This window comes from Balaenoptera borealis, assembly GCF_965194805.1.
Source record: "Balaenoptera borealis genome assembly, chromosome: 11".
In the NCBI taxonomy this organism is placed as follows: Eukaryota; Metazoa; Chordata; class Mammalia; order Artiodactyla; family Balaenopteridae; genus Balaenoptera; species Balaenoptera borealis.
In genome coordinates, this window is record NC_138868.1 from 41,142,426 (window position 1) to 41,167,002 (window position 24,577).

Below are 24,577 nucleotides of genomic sequence, written 5' to 3' on the forward strand. Positions count from 1 at the left end.
GTTGAGAGGATTACATTAGATAATGCAAATAAAGATCAGTATTTGGTATACAGTATGGGTTCAGTAAATGTTAGTTATCTCTTTTAAGTTGCCTATTTTTTTGTTTTTTTTAATTTATTTTTAAATTTTTATTGGAGTATAGTTGCTTTACAATGTTGTGTTAGTTTCTACTGTACAGCTAAGTGAATCAACTATATGTATACATATATCCCCTCTTTTTTGGATTTCCTTCTCATTTAGGTCACCACAGAGCACTGAGTAGAGTTCCCTGTGCTATACTGTAGGTTCTCATTAGTTATCTATTTTAGACATAGTATCAACAGTGTATACATGTCAATCCCAATCTCCCAATTCATCCCACTCCCCCACCTTTCCCCCTTGGTAGCCATATGTTTGTTCTCTACATCTGTGTCTCTATTTCTGCTTTGTAAATAAGATTGTCTATACCTATTTTTTCAGATTCCACATATGTGTTAATATACAATATTCGTTTTTCTCTTTCTGACTTCACTCTGTATGACAGTCTCTAAGTCCATCCACGTCTCTACAAATGACCCAATTTTGTTCCTTTTTATGGCTGAGTAATATTCCATTGTATATATGTACCACATCTTCTTTATCCATTCCTCTGCTGATGGACATTTAGGTTGCTTCCATGTCCTGGTTATTGTAAATAGTGCTGCTATGAACATTGGTGTGCATGTATCTTCTGGAATTATGGTTTCCTCTGGTTACCCTGCCTGCCATCTCCTGGAGTCAATGGAAGGCCTTCTTGCAAAGTGCCAAGACTGTGCCCTGAACAGTCTACCAATGCCAGCACATGCATGAGGTCACTGCTCACAGAAGAACAAAGCCCAGACTCCCCTTTCTGGCATCTGAGGGTCCCCAACTCAGACCTCACCTCCAGCTTTATCTCCAGTGAACTTCATTCATGTGCCTGACACCTCATCTAATCTGGGCTCTTCCAAGCCATCCCACCCAGCTCTGTCCTTCTTTGTTCCTGGGCCTTTGCTCATCCTGTTCCCCCAATCCAGAAGATCCTCCTCACTCCACTCTGACCTTCTCAACTGCCACCTCCTCTATGAAGCTGTCTTGGTTTTTCCAATGAGATGGAAACACTGCCTCCTTTGTCTCCTCCCACTTTAGATGTGAATCTCAACCCTCCTTCCTACCCTGGCCACCCCACACTTACTAAACTGTCAACTTCCCTAGGGAAAATGTTTTATTTTACTCATTGCTATATTTGTGGTAGAGATCCTAACACATAGTAGGTTTTGACATATGGTATTTTCCCCCTTTATTATATATGAATCAAGGAGAATTTGTAAGCCCCCTCTCCCCAAATTTCCCTGCTTTGAAAAAGATAAAGTTGTAGGAAAGGGGAACAGCCACCTAGCTGAGAGTGGTACTTAGAAATTTGGTTTCTCCCCAAGCAGAGCCTGAGATAAAGATTTATTTTCGGGAATTGTAAAGCGATTAATCCAGTAAGCAGAGACTAGGGAGGAAAAGTCAATATAACGATATATTGTTGGGGTGGTCTCTTTGGGTGTTAGGAGCTATATTCCATTGGAAGCTTCAGAAGGCCTCGCAGCATGACTCCTCTGAAGGACAGGAGGCTGGGGAATTTATCTCCTGGCTCCCATATCCCCTCAGATGATATTTCCTCCCTTGAGGTCATTAGCTCCTCTGTACTTACAAGCTCTGCACGTGTAAAGGCCAAGTTACTTCTCATGGAGCTGGCGAGGACTCCGGATCAGAAAGTGAAGACATACAGCACATGACTGAGATGGAACCTGGCCCGTTTTAGGTGAGTCTGAGTTTGCATGAAGCGTTCACTGAAAATGTGGCTGAGGTCAGAGGTGGGCTTAGAGGATGTGACTTGGGGGACTGTCTTTGGTCGAGATTCCTGGGAATAGGCTTTAGGTGGAAATGTACCAGTTTCTTGAGAAATGTTCTGGAGAACAATAACTAAGGGAGTGAGGGAAGCCGAACTGGGCACAGGCAGAAGGTGAATGCTAATGCCCTTGCAATAGAGGCTTCCACTGATCTCAGAAAGATCTCTGGAGCTGGGATGGTCCTTCAGAGATGTTCTCAATCTAGCCAGGGTGCCTTGACCTTGGTTCTGTCACATCAACTGGTTATTGAATGTGTGCTGCCCCCAAAAAGGCATAAACTAGGGTTCCCTTCAGCAGATGGCAATTCCAAGAATTTCTCAGCAGAAACCATCAGCAGGTGATACTCTCAGCTGCTGGGGGAAGGACGGTTTAGTCATGGAGCAGGGATCTAGCTGGTGCCCACAGTACCCACTGAAGGCACAAAAGTGTCTCTAGAGTCCACCCTTGGCACAGCTCTGGTCAACCTGGGTCTCCCATTACCTCCATGTCAGCTGAGCCTCCAGAGTGTTTTTTAGCTTCAAATTCTGAAACCACTTAATACAAAAGGCTTGGTTGAAAAGACTCCAGTCACCAATGTGTTTTTAAATTGATTTTTGTCATCTCCCTCTCCTTCCACCTAGTCTAGATTTCCACCCCCCGTGGTCAGCACTTCAGCTGCTCAGGGTTTCTGTCCCTTTTGTTGATCTAGACTTTCATCTTGAGGAGTCTGAACCTTTAGTCGCCTTGCTCTTGTCAGGCCTTGGATGCTGCCGTTGTCCAGTCACCATTTCCACTGGGTGCAGAAGAACCCAAAGACACTCCTTGGGAATCCTCCGGGTTCTAGCCACATTGCTCCCTGCTCCCACTTTATAGCAGCAACCCTTCGTCCCTCCGGTGCAATAACTTCTTTCTTTACCTGTCTCTCCAAAAGCATGAGGAACCCAAAGTGACCAGGTACAGTCAGAGCTTCAGCTTTAGCAGAACACTTATTGTGTGTCCTATTGGTAATGTTCTTTCCCAGAGGACTGAACCTCTAACCCAGCAGAACCTAAGCTCACAGGGACAAAAGACACAAATCTGCAGGTTAGTCACTGGGAGTAAGAGGGGCCAATCCTACTTTTACCATTTGGCTCCTTTACCTTTACTTTATAGTTATTGGAGATTGTAATAGACTCAATAATGGCCCTCAAAAATATCAGGTGCCAGTATCTGGAACCTGTAAATGTTACCTGTTAGATAATAGGGGAAAAATTATATATGTGTGTGTATATATATATATGGTCTCTGCCTTCAGTTCTGGCACAGAGCTCCTAAAACCCATGTAATTTCTTAAATGATAAGAATATTAGAAGCATCTCTTGTCCTAGTATTTATCTTTGAGCCTGTCCCTGACACAGGGCTCCTAAAACCCTTGTAATTTCCTAAGTGATAAGAGCATTAGGAGAATCTTTTCTTCTCATGACATGACTCTGGGTGGGCTTCTGGATGACTCATGCATGGGGCCTGGTCACCAGAAGGACCAAGCTATGATTACAAGCTAGGAATCTTCAGCCCCACCCCCTTTCTCCAGAGAGAGGAGAGGAGCTGGAAACGGAGTGAATAATTGATCATGCCTATGTGAGGAAGCTCCACGAACTCTCAGTAGTAAGCAGTTCAGAGAGCTTCCAAATTGGTGAACATATCCACACTGGGAGGATGACACACCCAACTCCACAGGGACAGAAGCTCCCGTGCTCAGGACCCTCACAGACCCTGTGTATCTCTTCACCTGGCTGTTCACCTGTATCCTTTACCGTATCCTTAATAAGCTCGTAAACCTAAGTAAGTATTTCCCTGAGTTCTGTGAGCTGCTCTAGCAAATTAATCAAACCCGAAGAGGGGATCATTGGAATTTCCAATCTATAGCCAGTTGGTCAGAAGCCCAGGTGATAACCTGGGCTTGTGAGTGGCATTTGAAGTGTGTGTGGAAGGGGGGGAAATTTTGCGGGACTAAGCCCTTAACCTGTTTGATGCGATGTTATCTCCAGGTAGTGTCAGAATTGAGTTAAATTGTAGGACACTCAGCTGATGTCACAGAGAATTGCTTGTTCTCCACACATTTGGTGGGAAAAACCTCCACATGTTTGGTAACCAGAAGTGAAGTGTTCTGTGAGAGTGGTAAAGGAGGCTCATGGGAAGAAACATACACTAGGGAGAAGCTGGGTTTTTCCTACACAGGTGAAAGACTGAGGTTTTTCCAGTATATTATTTTATATGGAAAAAGTGTATTTGCAGATATGATTAAGTTAAGGATCTTGAGATGAGGAGATTACCCTGGATGATCCAGGTGGGCCCTCAGTGCATTCTTAAGTGTTCTTATAAGTGAGAGAGGCAGAGGGAGAAGAGATACAGACAGAAGAAGAGGTGACAATGAGAGGATGGAGGCAGAGACAGGAAGATGTGGCCACAAGCCAAGGATTGCTGGCAGCCACCAGAAGCTGGGAGAGGCAAGAAACGATTCAGCCCTAGACTCTCTGGAGGGAGCATGACCTTGCCAACACTTTGATTTGGGCCCGTTGGTACTGATTTCAGACTTCTGGCCTCTAGAGTTGTGAGAGAATAAATTTCTGTTATTTTAAGTCACCAAGTTTTTGGCAATTTGTTACAGCAGCCACAGGAAACAGATACAGGGACAGAGCACCATACGTCACTCTTTGGTTTATGCTTATACCACATACTGGAAAAGAACAACCTAACCTCTCAAGGGTTCACTCCAAACTGGTGCCTTGCTGAGTTTTTAATGGACCATTCTATTGTTCCAGTAGACCTGTGTTCTTTGATTCATCACCCATATTTGTCAGAAAATAGACCTTTATGGACATTTGGGGCTCATTTCTGAGCCCACGAGATCTGAGACTATGAGAACTGGTGTGAATTTACATTAGGTGCCTCTTCCCCAAGATTCAGACCAACTTTGCTACAAGGAGACAAAGGGCAAATGAGACACCAAGTCAAAATCTATCTCCTACTTCTTGCACTTTTTCTGCAGAATGCTCAGCTCAAGTAGATTTCTCATTTTTAGCTGTAGGAACATGCCTGATGGTAGCTGCCTTAGGTATAGAAGTTTACACTTTGCATATGTTCTACTTGCCACCCAGGTGTCATGCTGAATTAAGAAGCAGAAACATCTGAATCTCAGCAGGACCCTTTGTTTTCCCCTTTTCTTTCTTTCTTTTTTTCTCTCAATGTGGAAGGATCATTATAGCTTAAATCTTCCTCTGCAAAGCAAAATGAGTCCATTAATTCTTCTAGCCAACAGAGCCTGGGCCTGCCTTCCTCTCTGTAGCTCAGAGCACATGTCCTCCTTGGCAAGGAGAGAAAGAAAGGCTATTGAGTACTTTCTTCCCCGTCTGTTTGATAAAAAAGCATGTTTGTTTTTGTTCATAGATTTAAAGCCCAAAATGGGCCAGTCCTGTAAATAAAACATGGGCTCTCATTTGAAAAATTTATTACAAGGAATTTTGTTTATGATTTCATCTTCTCCAGTAATAATTAATTGGAGGTCTTCTCTCGTCCCCACAGACCAACGATCATTCAGACTGTACAGAAGGATGATCCAACACAGCCTCTCTCCGTCTCTCATCCACAGCCAAAGGAGCAGTCTCTGGGTGTGCTAGCATGTTAGCCTGCGTTGGGGAAGTTGAGTTGATGATAGAACTTGCTTGTTCACAAGTTTGGGGTATATTTACTAAGTCTTTTTGTGACACTGAAGTCAGAGAACACTGCAGGAAACTCTACCTTTAAACTATCCTGATAGCTGAGCTCCACCTCCCTTCCCAACTGCTGAGAATGGAAGGTTATTCAAACTGTTTGGTTTAACAAAGGAAATGCACTACATACATACACCCACATACACACAGTCACACAAATGATAATAATAGCTGATATTTAGTGAGTACATTCTACGTGTTGGACATTAGGCTGAGCAAATTTTACATGCATCATCTCAGTCCACACAACAACTGTTTCAGTCAGGGCAGACTGGGTTATGCTGTGGTAACAAACAACCCCCAAATCTTCGTAGCTTCCAATGACAAGGCTTATTTCTCTCCCTTGCTGCATGCCCACTGCAGGTTGGTGGGGGCTCTGATCCACGTTACCCTTACTCTGCAACCCCAACAGCCAAGTAGCCAATATTTAGATCACAGTCTTTGTGGCAGAGCACAAGAAAGTCCCAGAGGATCTCACATCAGCAATTAAATGACACACATCATTTCAGCTCCCAAATTATTGACCAGAACTAACCTTATGACCCTTCTTCTCACAAAGGATTCAAGAGGTACAGTCCTACTGTGTGACCCAAAAGTGGGGAGTAGAGTGGAGTGGCAACTGGAAATATTTACTGAACAGAATTAGTAACCACACAACAACCTTAAAACATATGTACTTTTAATCCCCCCCCCAACACAGTTTATGGATTTATAGATAATAGATTAGAAGATTGAGGAACAGAAAGGATGTATAACTTGCTTGGGGTCATGAATCTAATAAGTGAGGGGAGTAAAGATTTGGACTCGGGCAACTTGACAACGCCCTCCCCCCACCCCAACACGTGTACTCAGCCTTGTGCATGCACACGCTTAAACTCACACACTCACCACATCCTGGGGTGCCAGTTAAGTGGGGCCTGGGCCGTTAGGTCAACATATCCTGCATATGCCTCCTGGAGTGGAGATAGAGCGGTGAGTGTGAGCCAAAGTCCTTAGAGAGAATTGAAGGTCAAGTCACTAAGTCCAAAGGCAGGATCAAGGCCAAGAAAGAAAAAGAAAGAAACTAAAAGCCAAGGGTCAGGAACAGGGCACACTGAAAGGGGAATATGGTTGGCAGCAGAGAGGGGCTGGACCAGTGCTTAATGTCAACCACAAGAGAAGCCTTTGTTATTTTTTTTATCTTTTTTGTAATGCAAGTGCCTGACTTAAGCTTTGATTGCTGAGGCATCCACTTCAAAGAGGCATGCACTTCAAGGATGGCTATCTCGAATAAACACCTTGCCAGCCACAGGACTTAAACATAGGATGCCTCCCCTCACTGAGGCTCCTTTGTTTTAGAGATCTTGGCTGATTTCAGTGACTAGTCATTTGGGCCACTTGCTTTTTCTCTTCCGGTGTTTTAAATTCTTGCTCTTATAGAAATTCACCAATATAGAATTAGTCCATGAAACCCTTAGCTCCCCACCCTTGGCCCCAGTAAAAGCAGAACCCCAGGCCTGCATGCTCTTTCCCTACTTGCAGCCTCACGGTGTGGCCCCAGGTGTAATTTCCAGGTCTTGTAAATAATAACCCCCCCACACACTTTTTTCAGGGTTTCTTGATCGTTATTGCTGCAGGACATCTTATAATCATAATAAGAACCACAAGGATTGGTCCAGTCACAACACTGGTTATTGACAGCCTGAAACTGGCACAAAACAGTTGGCATAGTCAGCAGGATTACAAGGTTTTCCTTGCAATTAACTGAGGCTAATACCCTTCATCTACAATTTGCTTACGAACCACCTAACTCAGTGATCATCTGGGGAAGGAGCAATGTTTGCTGGGGGTCTGTCATGCTGCTATGGGCTTTTGCATATTTCCTGTGTCGTGTGTTGCCTGTGGTATCCAACCTAAAAGGTCATGGCTACCATAATAATCCAATGATCTCCCCAGAGCAGCATGATCAAGGTCATAGGGTCTAGTAAGAAGGTTAGACCACTAATCATAAAGGCCTTAATAGCCTAGTAATGTGTGAAAGGGTCCTTCATGCCTCAGGGCCAAAGAGAGCTAAGGAGGGTAGATTGGATTGCAAGGCTATCGTCACCACTCAAGGAAAGGTCTCAAGGAAAGGTTCGGGGCTAAAGGCATGAAGAAAAGATTCCCATAAGTGAGGAAGACAGGAGGCCTCCAGCTGCAACCACTGTGTCAGTGGGTCGTGTCCAGACTACATGTCCTAACCCAGAAGAATGAAAGAGCCTTGCATCTGGAAAATAATGACACCACCAGAGGAAAGTTACAGCAGAAACCTATAATCTCGGTGTCACCACTTCACTGACTACTGTCACTCTTTGTCCCCTGACCCATTAGGATATTATGAGTCTGATCTCCGGTGTGATGTTGCTAAAATATTAATGGACGAATATAGGCGTCCTAAATATCTGGTGCCAGCTCCTCCTAAGAACCCCATGGATGTACACCAGCTCCTCAATAAATGCAAAATGCCATGGGAGCTTCCTGGGCATTGCTCAATACCATGGTATATCAACATACAAAGGCTCTGATTTTATGCTCCAGAGGTCTGGGGATTTTCCCGAAAACTCTGTCCATCACATTAATGAAAGCAAACCACAATACTGGAAAGGTCTTTTGGGATATCCTAGAAAAGAAAATGGCCACCTATGAAGATGGCTCACAGTGACATCATCCAAAATTTTCTGGTAACAACACACAAGATGAAGGTAACAGGAGAAAATCAAGAAATAGAAACTAAAATCAGAAACTATATCTTAATTGAAATTCAAACCTTTTTTAAAGATTTTATGCAGCAGGAAGGAAAGAAGGAAAGTAATTGGCTATTGCAGGCTTTTTGTTTGTTTGTTTGGGGTAGGCTCTGAATTGTTATTCATGGCTGCTAAAGTGCATCAACTGGCCAAACTCTCTAGAGACCCTAAAATCCATAATTTTCTTAAAGATCCATCTGGGCTATATGCTCATTTCCTCAGAGGTACTACAGATCCTAAGCCCTCTCAGCTGTCCCCTGAATGGGGAAGAACTAAGAAACATGCCTCACTGGCATCTCTGCCACCAAGGGAATTGTTGACAGGATTATTGATATCCCTAGTGAGGAGAAAAGGGAAAGGGGAAGGCAAAGAACACTAAAGCCACCAATATTTGTACCAGGGCCCTCCCTCTCCTCACTTGGCTATTTATTGCTTGGTTCTGTGCCTACCCTTCCATCACAGTGATTGCTGCTAAGGCTCAGAGTGAATGGGAAATATTAAGATGAAGCCTATCTCCCATTGCATAAAATTGGCATGGTCCAATGGGTTTATCATTTCCATGACCATAGTGACCCAGATGACCTCCTCTTCATTTCCAACTCTGAAGAGGCCCCATTTGACGCTGAGTCCAGAGAATTATTTTTACAGAAAGCTTCCCCTAATTACAGGGCTGCACTATTATGTTTTAATTGGGACTGCCAAAATCATGCAAAAAGCACTGAAACTCCTACAGAGAAACTAGATATTTGAGTCTCTTAGTAAACATGTCCTGTGTCACATTGAAAAACTATGTTATGAGGACATGTATGTTTCTAGAAATTATAAAATGTACTCATAAATTTGCCAGTTGTAATGATGGTTCACAATTGCTTACTTAAGGTTTCTAAGGTATATGAATTCTAACATATGTAATTAAAATTACTAGAAAAATGAGGAAAAGAACTCTGTATGCAAGGAAAGTAGGATATGTTTTGGCATAGGAAGAATGAGGTATAAGGATGCATTTCTGTTAAAGGAAAAGGAATTAATTTTGTCCTAAAGTGAGACTGTTTATTTCATAATGGGAAAGAAGAAAAACAGAGCAAAATCTGAATGTAAAAAAAGAAAGTTATTGAAGGTTTGTGGGAAAGGAATTTTATGTGTTGTCAGGCTGGATAAGATTGAAATTGATCTAATTAAGTTTTAAAAAATAATGAATGAAACAATTTTAGTATCAAAAGTACACTGGTGCAAAATTAGAATTTGGTTTTCTCTTTGTTAAAAGGACAAAGTTTATTTGGATTATTGGTCTGCTCTTAATAAGTGATTATGAGAGGTTTGTTTATTTGTTTGTTTTTCCTTTTGGGTAATCTATCTGGAAAGCAAAGGCTTTGTGTCTTACCAAAATAACTTACTCTGCTTCATGTTACCTTTATCAACAGGTCTTTGATTACTTAAGTAAACATAGTCTTTTCAATATTAAGAGCTAAGTTTTGCTCAGAACTATGAAACCTCCTGCATTTGCCTTTAAAATCTTTTATTGTCACTTTGTTTAAATAAATAATTAGTATTATTTCATAATTATTTGTGATCTATTTAGTCAAGTGCCCAAAACCTTTTGACATTTTTGACAAACTTCCTAAAATCAAATTCTAAATGAAATCTTTTTGTCCTTGAACTAACTTTGGGATTATCCAGAGGGCCCCTGGGACATTTTAAAAGATTTGTTCTCTCTCTTTGGAAAAGGGGATATCTTAAACTGATTAGGTTTATTTGATATGTTAAATTACATGTGAAGCATTTTCAACTAAGTGATGCTAAACCTTCTATATTATTGATATATTTGTGTGAATATATGTTATTTGTATAAGTGTTCTAGAAACTGTATGAAATTCCTAAAAATCTGATTTGTTCTGGTATAATGTTATCCCTTGTAATTCTGTTATTATATGTTCAGTGTCATAGAAATAACCAAATTACCTTGTCAATTGCATTGTAGTAAACTCTAATCAGATCTTTAATCACGGCCATTTTTAAGTCTTTTGTCATTTAAAGTTATTGTTTTACTCTGGTGCTTTTGCAAAAGTGCTTCATGGAAGGGACACTGGTAAGTACTCTAGAATACAGGTTTTTGATAACTTTCATACCACTGAACTGGGTAAGAAATTACAGAACTCTAGGGAAACAAAGAAATAAACGAAAACTGATGGCTTCATAAAACTACTAACCTAAGATCAAGATTAACAAGAATTAATTGCCTGGGGCTGAATGAACGAATGAGGATGATCATAATTTTTATGAATTTTTGTTTAAAATATTGATGGTTCTTTAATCTTTTATTTTCCAGATATAAGGAAACCTTTTAAACTAACTATGACTTACAGCAACTTGGTAAATTATACCTTTGTAAGCAATATTGAAACATTTATTTTTTTCTCCCTACCTGATCCCTCCAGAATTAGTAAACTCTTAATGAATATTCTTATTTTTATGGCAATAGAGTTATTTGCATAAGTTCAATATGAATCTATTCTGTCTGTAACCAGGCACAATTTGAAACACTGATTATATTACCAAGGCTTTGACTGAAATCTCATATTTGAAAGAGACATGCATAGACTCAGATATGACCAGAGCACCTTAAGGAACTAAGGTTGACTTTATGGCACCAATAAAGCTCCTTGGAAAAATCAGCCTGGTACTTATAGGATTCCCAGCAGCCTTACCAGGAGGTCACTTCCTGGCAGGCACAGGAGTCTAAGGATATTTTGGGGACCTTGAGAAAAGAGAAATTTACCCAAATCCATAGGTATTATCTGATGTCAAGACCTTGGATCGGCTTCTTAGCCTCCAGAAGGCTTTTACAAGTTCAATCTGAGATTTCTTATGAAAAGTTCCAGCAAAACAGACTTAAAAGAGTCTGTGGTCAATCAATATTCTTGCTGCACTTATGTAAATAACCAAGCCAAGTTTAATGAGACTAGACTTATTTTACCAAAAAAATTACTCTTATTTTGATTATCTCTTGATAAAAACGGGGGTGATTGTAGAGAGAAAAAAAATTATGTTTTGTTAATACATCTCTGTGGATATTAAATTCTAGTGCTGTTAATTGTCTTTGAGGTTTTGTTTTCTACCTGTAAACTAGATTGGATGTTAAATTCTTCTTGTTTCCTCTGATATCTGGCTACAACTCTCGAAACTAATTTTTCCAATTTTTCTCCCACCCTTCTGACTTGGAACCATTGAGAACTAAAATTTCCCTTTTCCCGAAGCCAGGCAAGCTAAAGTGGGACTTGATATAAACTTCAGAAAATCTCCACCACAGCTCATGTACAGACAATCTTCATGCCTATTGCTTGTGGGCCACTCAGAAAGATCATCAGAGACATTCAAACTGCAAACCAGGAAAGACTATCAGATTGCCACTGCCTGCCCTCACTCCATCTGAAGATGCTTCAAGCCCAATATCTAGAAATCTTGACTGGCTACCTTCAGAACTCAGAAACTGGGATTATAATCTGCTCCACTCATTAACCATTTTGTTTTGGTTGTTTGTTTCCATAGAAATGCCTTTTATTAAATAACTTGATGCAAATACTTGCACCATATAAGCCTAACTTTGGGATCCCATCTGCATCACCACCTCCTGATGGATGGAATCTTCTTTAAGAGCCAGACTTGGCCCTGTTGCTGCTCCAGGAGTTGTCTTAGGGGTGAGCCCTTCACCTGAAACTGGCCTGCCCCCTTATCAAACGGATTTCCAGGCAGAAACACTACTCTTCAATGATTCCCTTTCTCCCTGATACTACCTCCTTGACCTCTCATCCTTGCTGCTAGTCAAAGTGTTTCTGAGCTGTGTCTGTCAGGGTCTGACCTGTCTGAGAAGAATGATTGAAAGAATTTAATGAAGGGACTATTTACAAAGGAGTAGACAGGGTCGAGGCAACTAACAAGGAATGCTGAAGTATCCTGAGGCTAGCAACTGTGGATTGCTGTCACTACTCCTAGGGGAAGGGGCAAGGGGAGGGAGCAGTTACCAGACCTGGGGAGAGCTGTGCCTGTAGGAGAGACTTCCTGATCGGGGTGAGACCTTCAGTAGAGAAACATGTCAAGGAAGGAGCTGGGGGAAAAAGTACTCCAACTTCTCTTTCCTTCCACCTTCCAATCTACTGATAAAGACGCCCATTGGCTGAAAGCAACTGGAAGCCAAAGAGCCAGGGAATCTACGTAATGGGTCTGTAAAGCTCATTTTCCCAGGGTAGAGAGCAGGGTAAGAAGCGTAGGCAGGGCAAAAATATCCAGCACGTATGTTTTTCTGAGTTTCTGGTCTTGGTATTTCTGATGAGCCTCCTCCCATGAACTCACATCACCACCATCATTCCCTGTGGTTACCCCCATTGACAGTGGCTATTGTCCTTGGACTGCTATTCTAGGGTCTGTCACTTGCTCATCCATTGAGTCAACCATTCAAGAAAAATTTAAACACCTACTGTGAGCCAGTTTTAGATACTCTGGATCCAGTAGTGAGCAGAGCCAAGTGACTGCCCTCATGGAATTTACATTCTAGTGAAAACTGACAATAAAGAAGTCTACAAAGAGCTATATTAGAGAACACTAGCTGGGAGAAGGAGGCAGGGCAAGAGGGTAAAGTGTGATGGAAGCTGACATTTTAGATAGGTTAATCAGGAAAGTCCCCTCAAAGGAGGCGACGTGCCAAGCCACCAGGTACCACGCACATATGGGTGCAGTGCATACACCATCTCTGTCATTTAGGAACTTTCAACACCATTAGGAACAAGTCATTACATTCAAAAAATCGAAAGGAGGGAATTCCCTGGCGGTCCAGTGGTTAAGACTCTGTACTTTCATTGCTATGGGCCTGGGTTCGATCTCTGGTCTGGGAACCAAGATCCCACAAGCCGCGTGGTGCGGCCAAAATTAAAAAATTTAAAAATTTAAAAAATTAAAAATCAAAAGGACAAAAGATAGTTAACAATTCAAAAGGAATATTTTACAAGTTAAGAAAATGAGGTACTCTTTGAAAGCTTAGAGTTCAAAGTCACTGCCCTAAAGCGATCAAGGGAGGCTTCCTAGCAGAGGCAGTGCCTGAAGTTCCATGATGGATGGGGTCGCTGGCTAGACAGAAAGGCACAGGGAGGATGTGTGGGGAGAGAGGAAGCCAGTGTGAGCAAAGTTGCAGAGGTGACGATGAGTTAGTGACAATGGGGGAGAATGTGAGAGAGCTAATGAGTTTTGCAGGCTGCAAGCAAGGATTCTACATATGCTTTGAATTACCCTTCAGTCAATTGGCACCAAAACGTGTTGGAGTAATGGCTGGTTTAGTAGCAGGGTCAGGCCTCGGTTGAAATGTTCTCTGTGCCCATAACGAGCTGCGTAACTTCATGCAAGTTTCTCGGCTTCCTTGAACTTCAGTTTGCTCATCACTCAAGTGGGGGGAAAGGCCTAACTGGGATGATTGGATGTGAAATATTTGGCATGGTACTTGGTACACAGTAGACACTAAATGCCTATTACTTTTCTCTTTCTTGGCCTAAGAAATGATCACTAAAAGGCAAGCTGCTTGTCTGGACCAAAAAGAGCAATTGTTTCAGGTAGCAAGTCCACTTTCATGGTAGGGAAAAGCACAGGCTCTGGAGTCAGAAGGCCTGGATTCTAAATTGGGCTTCTCCATTTACCAACAGAATGAACTGGGGTAAAATTGTAAGTATTTTCTTTGGACCTCAGTTTTTTAATCTGTAAAATAGGATACTTGTAGCAAATATTATGCCTTGTTGTGAGGAGTCAAAAGCATGCTGAAGAGCTTAGCATGGTCCCTGGCACAATAAGTGTAGCCATCTATCGTGTCTTTATTGTGTTAACTGTCATTATTGACTCAGAACCATCCATACGGTGCTCCGATTCCCATGTGCCACTGGGAGAGAGCTTCCACCCTGAGGCTAGGAGGTGGTAGCTGTGGGGAGGATGGCATATGTACAGCTCTCACTGGTGAGCGGTGAGAAGGACCCTCTTACATGCAGGAGAGAAGAGAATGTGCGCCCGTGTGTGGCAAGCACGTGGGCCAGCCAGTGCACAAGCAGCCCCGCTCCTGCCTTAGCTCTTACCAAGCCAATGAATTACAGAGTTGGATGCACACATGAGCAACCACTTATTCACACCATATTAACACCCCATTTAGAGATGGCACAGCTAAGGTCCAAAGAGGGACAGTGACAGATGACCTCTGATTTTATCTAGGCCTGAGATTGTAGGACATGGTGAGGGTGCATGGCAGAATCAGGATCATATCCAGACCTGCTGAACCTCTGGGCTGTTATTTTTTCCACCTGCATCTTCCCTTTGTTCTTTCAAAAATGCTCTGCACTTTCAGGAGCATCTTTCCTGAAAACAGCTACCTCAAACATCATACTGCCTTCAGGTTCCACAAGACTCTTTCCAGCGGAGAGGACCAGGAGGACCAGGGGCAGTAGAGGAGGAGATGGAGCGAGGAATGCAAGCAAGGAACAAGGAGCAAGGAGCGGGCTGGAGAACCCCTTGCAGGCTGCAGGTCTCCAATCTAAGATTCAGGCCAGGGAAGCGGCAGGGGAGAAATTTTAATTAGGAGCTTGAAAAATCAAATGATTTGATCTTGATTGTTTTGTACTCTTTAATTCCCACCTTCATAAAATTTTGGATACCAAAAGTGATAGAAGAAGAAAAAGGAGGAGGAGGGAGTGGAATGAGTACCATGACCAGGAGAGCTGCTGGAGATAGCAGCAAGAGTGTGGAGGAACAAACTACAAGAGAGTTGCTCCAGGTGTCCCTGCAATGAAGGACCTGGTGCACTCATTGCTGGGAGGGCCATCGGCAGGCAGTCTTCAGGGATTGCCTCAGCTATGGAAAACCACCTCACCTCATCTCTTCCAAAGACTGATAGATGTAGAAGCACAAAGACCTGACTATCCTAACCCAACTCTACAAATTCCAGGATTCAGCAGAATTCTGATACAGTGAGTTGGGGTATACATGTCAAGCAAAAACATCAGTGTGCATGGAATTTCACTTTAAAACACTACAGGCTCCTTCACCCCCAAGTGCTTCTGCAGCCTGGTTTAAGGACTTGACAGACCAAGCAAGGGGCAGTCTTATCCAGCTCAGAAATGGTGTGTTTGCCAAGACACAGCTCTACCCAGGAGCAGTATTACTTGGGTGAAGACCTATCATACTCCATTTTCAGATTTTATGTGCGTGGGTGTTCGCTTTAAAACACTATGGGTTCTTTCACCCCCAAGTGCTTCTGCAGCCTGGTTTAAGGACTTGACAGACCAAGCAAGGGGCAATTTTATCCAGATCAATATAAGTGAGAGTCTATTTCTGGACTCTATATTTTGTTTCCTTTGGTGTTTGCCAAATTAGATTATTATTTTGCCAAAAGCATACTGTCTTGACTACTATAGTGTAACTATAAGTTGGAAAGTTAATGTAGGTCCTTCAAATTTGTTTTTCATTTTTCAAGATTGTTTTGACTATTCTAGATCTTTGAATTTCTATATTAATGTTAGAATCCTTTGGTCAGTTTCTTCAAAAAAGTTTGCCCAGATTTCAAATGGGATTATGTTGACTGTAAAGATCAATATGAGGACTACAAACACCTTAATAATACTGCATCTTCCTTGGGGGCTTCCCTGGTGGCGCAGTGGTTGAGAATCTGCCTGCTAATGCAGGGGACACGGGTTCGAGCCCTGGTCTGGGAGGATCCCACATGCCGCAGAGCAACTGGGCCCGTGAGCCACAACTACTGAGCCTGCGTGTCTGGAGCCTGTGCTCCGCAACAAGAGAGGCCGCGATAGTGAGAGGCCTGCGCACCGCGATGAAGAGTGGCCCCCGCTTGCCGCAACTAGGGAAAGCCCTCGCACAGAAACGAAGACCCAACACAGCCAAAAATAAATATAAAAATAAATTAAAAAAAAAAAAAAAGCCTAAAAGGAAGTCATCCTTTAAAAAAAAAAAAAATACTGCATCTTCCAATTCATGAACATGGTATTCTATATCTGTATTTATTTATTAATTTCTGTCAGCAATTTTTTTTGTAGTTTTCAATATAGAGGTCGTGTATACCTTTTCTTGGATTTATTATTATAAATTTGTTTTGTCATGCCAGTGTAAACTTTAAAATAATTAGTTCCCATTGTTCATCTCTTATATATAGAAATAAAATTGATTTATTCCTTCATGCCCCTTTCCAGGCAATCCTTGCCTTCCCTACACTCAACTTCCAAGAGTGTCCTAACCACTTCTCTGACTTTTTTTTTTTTAAAAGGTAGGAGTAAATCTTTTTTTAGAATTTATTTTTAATTTATTTTTGGCTGCATTGGGTCTTCGTTGCTGCGCACAGGCTTTCTCTAGTTGCGGCGAGCAGGCATTACTCTTTTGTTGTGGTGGATGGGTTTCTCACTGCGGTGGCTTCTCTTGTTGCGGAGCATGGGCTCTAGGCACGCGGGCTTCAGTAGTTGTGGCACATGGGCTCAGTAGTTGTGGCTCACGGGCTCTAGAGTACAGGCTCAGTAGTTGTGGTGCACGGGCTTAGTTGCTCCATGGCATGTAGGATCTTCCCGGACCAGGGCTTGAACCCGTGTCCCCTGCATTGGCAGGTGGATTCTTAACCACTGTGCTACCAGGGAAGCCACTTCTCTGACTTCTATCACTATAGATTAGTTTTGTTTGTTCTTAGCTGTCATATAAATGGTATCATACAATATGTATTCTTTATGTTTGCCTTCTTTTACACAACATAATGCTTTTGAGATTCATTTATGTTGGTTATAGCAGTAGTTTATCACATTTTGTTTTGGTTATTGTTTCTAAAATAGTTTCAGTAGTTTTGTTTGTAGATTTTCATAGTATTTTCTATGTATACAATTACTTCATGTGCAAAAAACATTTTTACCTATTCCTTTCCAAATTTCATACTTTTTATTTCATTTTCTTGCCTTATTGCACTGGCTAGTCTTACAGTACAATTTGAATTGAAGAAGTAAGAGCAGATATACTGGTAAGAGCAGATATCTAATATTAGGGCAGAAGTGGGCATACTTCATTAAAATGTTAGCTTACTTTATCAGATTGAAGAGGTTGCCTCCTCCTCTGAATTTATGTAAAATTGTTTTTTATAATTCCTTAAATATTCGATAAGATTCACCAGTAAAATCACCTGGGCTTATAGTTTTCTTTGTGAGGAGGTTTTTAATTATGAAAGCAATTTAGGGCAATTTAGATTTGTTATTTCTTCTTGTATCCATTTCTCTTTGAGTCAGTTTTTCAAGGCATTTGTTCATTTTCCCTAAGTGGTTGAATTTATTGACAAAAATTTGTTTATAACTTTTCTTATCTCTTCAATTCTCTAAGATCTGTAGTGTTGTCTCCCTTTTATTCATGAAACTAATAGTCTGTGGGGGTTTTATTTATTTATTTTTTAATTTGTCTTCTTAGGAGTTTATCAATTGTATTAATCCTTTAAAAAAAGTTTGATTTTGTTGATTTTCTCTACTGCTTGCCAATTTTCTATTTAAGCAAAATCTCTCTCATTTTTATTATTTTTCTTCTGTTTATTTTGGATTTAGTTTTCTCTGCTTTGTCTAGATTCTCAAGAAGGAAACTTAGATCACTATTTTTACATCTTTCTTCATTTTTAATATAGACTTTACTTTTTTTTCTTTTAAAACTAGCATACAGTAAAATTTACTTTTTCTGGTGTAAAGTTTTATGAGTTTTAACACATGTGCATACCCATATAACCACCACACAATCAAGATGAAAAACAGTTTCATCACTCCCCCAAATTCCCTCATGCTACCTTTTTGTGGTCACCCTCCTCCCATTCCCAACTCTTAGCAACCACTTATCTGTACTCCATCACTGTACCTTTATCTTTTTGAGATTATCATATAAGTGAAATCACACAGTATATAATCTACTGAGATTGGCTTCTTCCTCAGCATAATAACTTTAAGATTTATCTGACTTTTTTATGTAGCAATAGTGCATTTCTTTATATTGCTGAGTGAAGTACCACAGTTAGCTTATTCATTTACCTGTTGAAGGACATTTGACTTGTTTCTAGTTTTTGGTGATTATTAATAGAGCTACTATGAACATGCTCATGTAGGTTTTTGTGTGAATGTAAGTTTATACAAGGTAAATAGCTAGGAATGGGAATCATGAGTAATAAGGTAAGTGCATGTTTAACTTAATAAGAAACTGCCAAACTTTTCCAGAGTGCTATAACATTTTGGATTCCCATCTGAAATATATGACAGTTCTAATTGCTCTGAATTCTCGCAGTTCTAGTTGCTCTGAATTCTCACAAAATCTTTACATTGGCAAGATTTTTTTTTAATGTTATTCTAATAGTTTTGCAGTGCTATCTTATCATGATTTTAATTTGCATTTTCCTGACAGCTATGATGTTCAAAAGCTTTTCATGTTATTTGCAATCTGTATATCCTTTTTAGCGAAATGTCCATACATACCTTTTGCCAATTTTAAAATTCTGGGTTCTTTTTCTTTTTCTTTCTTTTTTTAAAAATTGTGTCTTAAATTCTGAGAATTCTTTACACAATCTGCATAAAATGACATTGATAGATTTGTGATTTGCTGATATTTTCTCCCAGTCTATAGCTTATACTTTCATTTTCTCAACAGTATCTTTCACAGATAAAAAGTTTTTAATTTTGATGAAATTTAATTTGTCAATGAATGTTTTATAAAATGAATGTTTAGTTTCATGTCTAAAAACTCATCATCAAAACCAAGGTCACACAGATTTTTTTCCCCTAAATTTATTCTAAAATTGTATACTTTTATTTTTTACACTTAGATCTATGATCTAATTTTAGTTGATTTTATATAAGGTGTGAGGTTTAGGTTCATTGGTTGTTTTTTTTTTTTTTGGTAAATGGACTTCAAATTGTTTCAATGCAATTTGCTGCAATTTATTGCAAATAATATCTTTTTTTTCTATTGCAGCTTTTGTACTTTTGTCAAAAATAAATTAGCCATATTTGTGTGGGTCTATCTCTGGATTCTCTATTCCATTCAATTGTGTTTATTTCTTCCCCTGTCTTGATAGTTTTATAGTAAATCTAAAAAACAGGTAATGTGATTTCTCCAATTTTATTCCTCTTCTCAAAATTATTCTGGCAGTGCTAGTTCTTTTGTGTGTACACATAAATTTTAGACTCAGCTTATTTGTACTGACAAAAATTCCCATTGGAATTTTGCTTGGAATTGCATAAAACCTATATATGGATTTTGGGACAACTGACATCTTTACTATGTCAAGTGTTCCAATCCATGAACTTGGTATGTCTATGGCTAAGACTTCCAAAACAATGTTGGACAGGGGTGGTGAAGGTGGATATCCTTCCTTTGTTCCTCATCTTAGGGGAAAAGCATTCAGTCTTTCACCATTAAGCATGATGATAGCTGTAGGTTCTTGTAAATTCCCTTTATCAGGTTGAGTTTCCTTCTACTCCTAGGCTCTAGTTTGCTGAACTTTTTTTTTTTTAATCATGATTGGATGCTGAATTTTGTCAAGTTGATGGATCTTACAGCCTTTATTTTTTAGAATATTAATAAGATGTATTATGTTGATCGGTTTTTGAATATTGAACCAGTCCTACATTCCCAGGATAAGTCATATTGATCATGGTTTTAATATTTCATTCAGATTCAATTTGCTAATTTTCTGTTTAGGATTTTTGCATCTATGTTCATGAGGGTTATTGGTTTTGAGTTTTTTCCTTATGATGTCTTTGTCTGTTTTACTGTCAGGGTAATGTGGACCTCATAAAATGAATTGAAAGTCTTCTCTCCTCTTCTACTTTCTGGAAGAGAGCATGTAGAATTTGTGCTATTTGTTCTTTAAATATTTGCTAGTCTTGCCAGTGAAATCATGTGTGCCTGAAGATTTCTTTTTCCAAAGATTTTACAGTATGAACTTAAACTTTTAAAGAGTTATAGGACTACTTAAATTATTTATGTCATCTTGGGTGAATTTATGGTTTTCAAGGAATTGCTTCATTTCATATAAATTGTCAAATGTATATGTATAGAATTGTCTGTAGAATACACTTATTAACCTTCTCATGTCTGTTGGATCTGTCATGATATTCTCTCTTTCATTCCTGATATTGGCAATTTGTAGTCTTTTATTTCTTTTCATTGTCAGTATTGCTATAAGTGTATTAATTTTTTTGATCTTTTCAAAGAACAAGGTTTTAGTTTCACTGAAATTCTCTATTTTATTTCTGGTTTCAATTTTATTGATTTCTGTTCTTCATTTTTGTTCATCTTCATGCTTTGGGTTTATTTTGCTCTTTTTTGAGTTAATGTGGAAGCTTAGCTTATTGATTTGAGGTATTTCTTCTTTGCTTATATAAACATCTACTGCTATAAATATTCCTCTAAGCAATGCTTTAGCCTAATCTCACAAATCTTGATAAGCTGTATTTTCATTTACTCAATTCAAAATATTTTCTAATTTTTCTTGAGACTTCCTTTTTGATCTATAGATAATTTAGAAGTATATTGTTTAATTTTCAAGTATTTAGAGACTTTCCTGTTATCTTTCCATTATTGATTTCAAGTTTAATTTCATTTTGGTCAAATAACTCACTTTGTATGTTTTCAATGATTTAAATTTGTGAAGTTTTGCTTAGTTATCCAGGATATGGTCTATTTTGGTAAGTGATCCTGGTGAACTTTAAAAGAATGTGTCTTCTGCTGTTAGGTGAAGTGTTTGCTAAATGTCAATTAGATCCAGCTGGTCAATGGTGTTATTCAGTTATTATATACCATTTCTGATTTTCTGCCTATTTGTTCTATCAATTATTGAGAGAGATGTGTTGAAATCTCTAACTGTAATTGTGAACTTGTTTATATTTTTCACTTAGTCCATTTTTGCTTCATATATATATTTTATAAATTTATTTATTTACTTATGGCTGCTTTTGGTCTTCATTGCTGTGCACGGGCTTTCTCTAGTTGCAGCAAGCAGGGGCTACTCTTCGTTGCGGTGCATGGGCTTCTCATTGTGGTGGCTTCTCTTGTTGTGGAGCATGGGCTCTAGGCGCTCAGGCTTCAATGGTTGTGGCATGCAGGCTCTAGAGTGCAGGCTCAGTAGTTGTGGTGCATGGGCTTACTTGCTCCGCAGCATGTGGGATCTTCCCGGACCAGGGCTCGAACCCGTGTCCCTGCATTGGCAGGCAGATTCTCAACCACTGCACCACCAGGGAAATCCCTACTTCATATATTTTGAAGCTCTATTGGTAGATGCATACACATTTAAGATTGTTACATTTTCTTAGTGAATTGATACTTTTATTATAGTGTCAGATCCTTGTATATTTTTAAAAATATATAGTGTTCTAACTATATATTTTTGTATATTTATTTTTAGTGGTTACTAAGGAATTAAAACATACATGCTTATCTCTTCACAGTCTATCTAGAATCAGTGGTTTCCATATCAAGTGGAATGTAGAAACCTTATCACCATATATGTTACTCACCCTCCCCACTTTATGTCATAGTTATCTTCAGTGTTATATCTACATCCATTGAAAACCCCTTCAAAAATGTTATGCCCTTTACTTTCAAACATCATACATATTTTAAACAATTCAAGAGAATAACAGTTTATCATATTTAGCTAGATATTTACCACTACAGTTTCTTTCCCCTTATTTGTGACATTCCAAGTTTCCCTTTAGTATCATTTTCCTTTTATCTAAAAAATTTTCTATATCAATTCTTTCAAGGCAATCTACTGGCAACAAATTTCTCTATCTCACCTTCATTCCTAAAGCATATTTTTCTTTCTAAGTTGGCAGTTCCTTTCTTTCAGCAATTTAAAAATATTCCACTTTCTTCTCCAATGACACAAATGTTGAAATTTTTGGTATTATCTCACATATCCCTGAGGCTCTCTTCATTTTTATTCATGTACTCTTTTTTATTCTGTTTTTCAAATTGGATAATTCTTATTGCTCTATATTAAAGTTCACTGACTTTTTCCTTTGTGCTATTAAGCCCATCCAGTGAGTTGTTATTTCTGGTTATTGTATTTGTTTATTGTATTGTAGTTTTGGTTATTGTATTGGGTTGGCCAAAAGTTCATTCCGGTTTTTCTGTAAGATGTTACAGAAATTTCCATTTTGTTCTTATATAAGTGTTCTATTTCCTCCCAAGGTTTTCTATATTTCCATTTGTTTCAAGACTATTCATCCTTACTTCTTGGAATGTTCTTATAATGGCTGCTTCACAGACTTCGATAATTTCAACATCTGTGTCATCTTGGTAAAGTATTGGTTGTCTGTTCCATGTCTATTCCCCTGTGAGTTTAGATTTTCTTAGTTATTCATACACTGAGCGGTTTGGGATTTTATTTTTCCCATTTTGAATATTATGTTATGCGATCAGGGGTCTTGTTTAAACTATGTAAAATTGTGTTTAGTTTAACACGCAATTGACCTTATTGGGTTCAGGTCACAAGTTCCAAACAGTCTTTTATGAGTTTCGGTGACAATATCAGTTGTTTTGTTTTGTTTTTCAAAGACCTTGTAATGCTGTTTGGATCTGTCTTGTGTGTGCACTAATCTGGTGGCTGGTCTGGACCTGGCTGGTGATCCATCCTATAGTTCAGTTCTCAAAGTTTTTCTGTTCAGAGTCAAGTCCACTGCTCCAGGAAGAATTCTGGTTAATGGGGCTTGCTCCCAGTGGGAAGTGACTGTGGAGAATACCTGTATGTTCTCCACTAGAGAATGGTGAACCAGGGTAGCCTTCATGAATCTGCAGTGATGCTACCCAGGTGGCAGTAGATCATGGAGGAGTCAGGCCAATGTGGGTACAGATTCCAGGTCCAGCATTTCATATCTGTCTAACTTAGCCTCCCTCCTCAGCTTTCTCACTTGAAAAATGCAGGTATTACTCACCTATTAGGAATGTGGAACATATGAAATGATGCAAGCGATATATAGTACCCAGTGCCTAGTGTAGTGGTTGCACATTGGAACATCTCAATTACTCCTGAGAAACTATTTGACCCAGTGGAGGAAGGCTGGTATGTCAACACTTAGAATTTAAGGCCTAGGTCTGTCTGAACTGGATTTTTCGTTGTTGTTGCCTTTTTCTATTGGTATAATTAGAATCATAAGGGGCCCCAGTCTTTCTGCTCCCTCTTCTCCCATCAGTGTGAACCATGACCAGAGCCCAGAGGCTACAAATGTTGTTCAGAGACCAAAACTGCTGTCAGATCCAGGAGGCAAACACTGCCTCATAGAGTTGGAGTGGGAGTTGTGTTGTGCAAATCGCATAGCAGGCAGCCCTCCACCTCTCTTGGTAACCACAAGATGGGCCCTTAATATATAGCTTTGAGGAGTTCTTGGGGGCATCTTTCCATTTAAATACAGAGATTATAAACTCAGCCACTGTGGTAAAGTCTCAATAAAAGTCATTCAGGTCACAAAACCAAAAAAACAATATTAACGACTCAAAGGATTTCTTAGGCTAAAGAAGAACTGCAAGGATAGGACGGGAAGAAGAAAGAGGTGCGTGTGTGGTCCCTGTCTTGACCAATGCGTTGGCAGTGCCATAGAGAAGCAACTTGATGTAGACTGAGCTCTGTTTCTCTAGTTCCTGAGTAATGATAACCATACTATATACTTAGAGACTATTAGAACTAGAAGGGTCAGAACCATCCTTATTCTGAGCCTAAGTCTGACATTACTAACCAAACATGGCACTGCCTTTTTGAGCCTGTTCATAGCCTTAGAATACTCAACATAGACATCAGAGATGGGACTGAGAAGAAACTTGTCATCCTGGATCCAGACCAATTCTCTAGCAAGAGAGAGGCAAAACTGGGACTAGAATCTAAATCTTCTGATTCCTAGTCCACTGCTTTTCCACTTGCATCACACTGTCTTTCTGTTTCTAAAAATCATAAATAATGGTGGCAAGTGTTGGTAGGCACTTTATATCTTATAAAGGAACTGAGGACAATTTCCAACTGTTTTTCTCAAAGATCTGTAAGCAAGACAAGGAAACTCTAACCCAAATGGTGAAAAACCTGTGTTTTTGGTCCCAAGAGGACTTTTGGAAGCGTTGAAGAAGATACAGATCCTGATGAGAGATGAATTTCATGTTCTGTAGT

General features: G+C 39.7%; 1 long non-coding RNA gene across 1 annotated transcript in view; it reads right to left on the reverse strand.

Moving 5' to 3' along the window:
- Positions 1-212: 212 nt before the first annotated feature.
- LOC309605651 overlaps positions 213-24,577 on the reverse strand; it is a 923,254-nt gene continuing 898,889 nt past the window's right edge. The window contains exon 2 of the long non-coding RNA XR_014231477.1: positions 213-16,343. This is a non-coding gene — a long non-coding RNA (uncharacterized lncRNA). The remainder of the gene's footprint in view (positions 16,344-24,577) is intronic.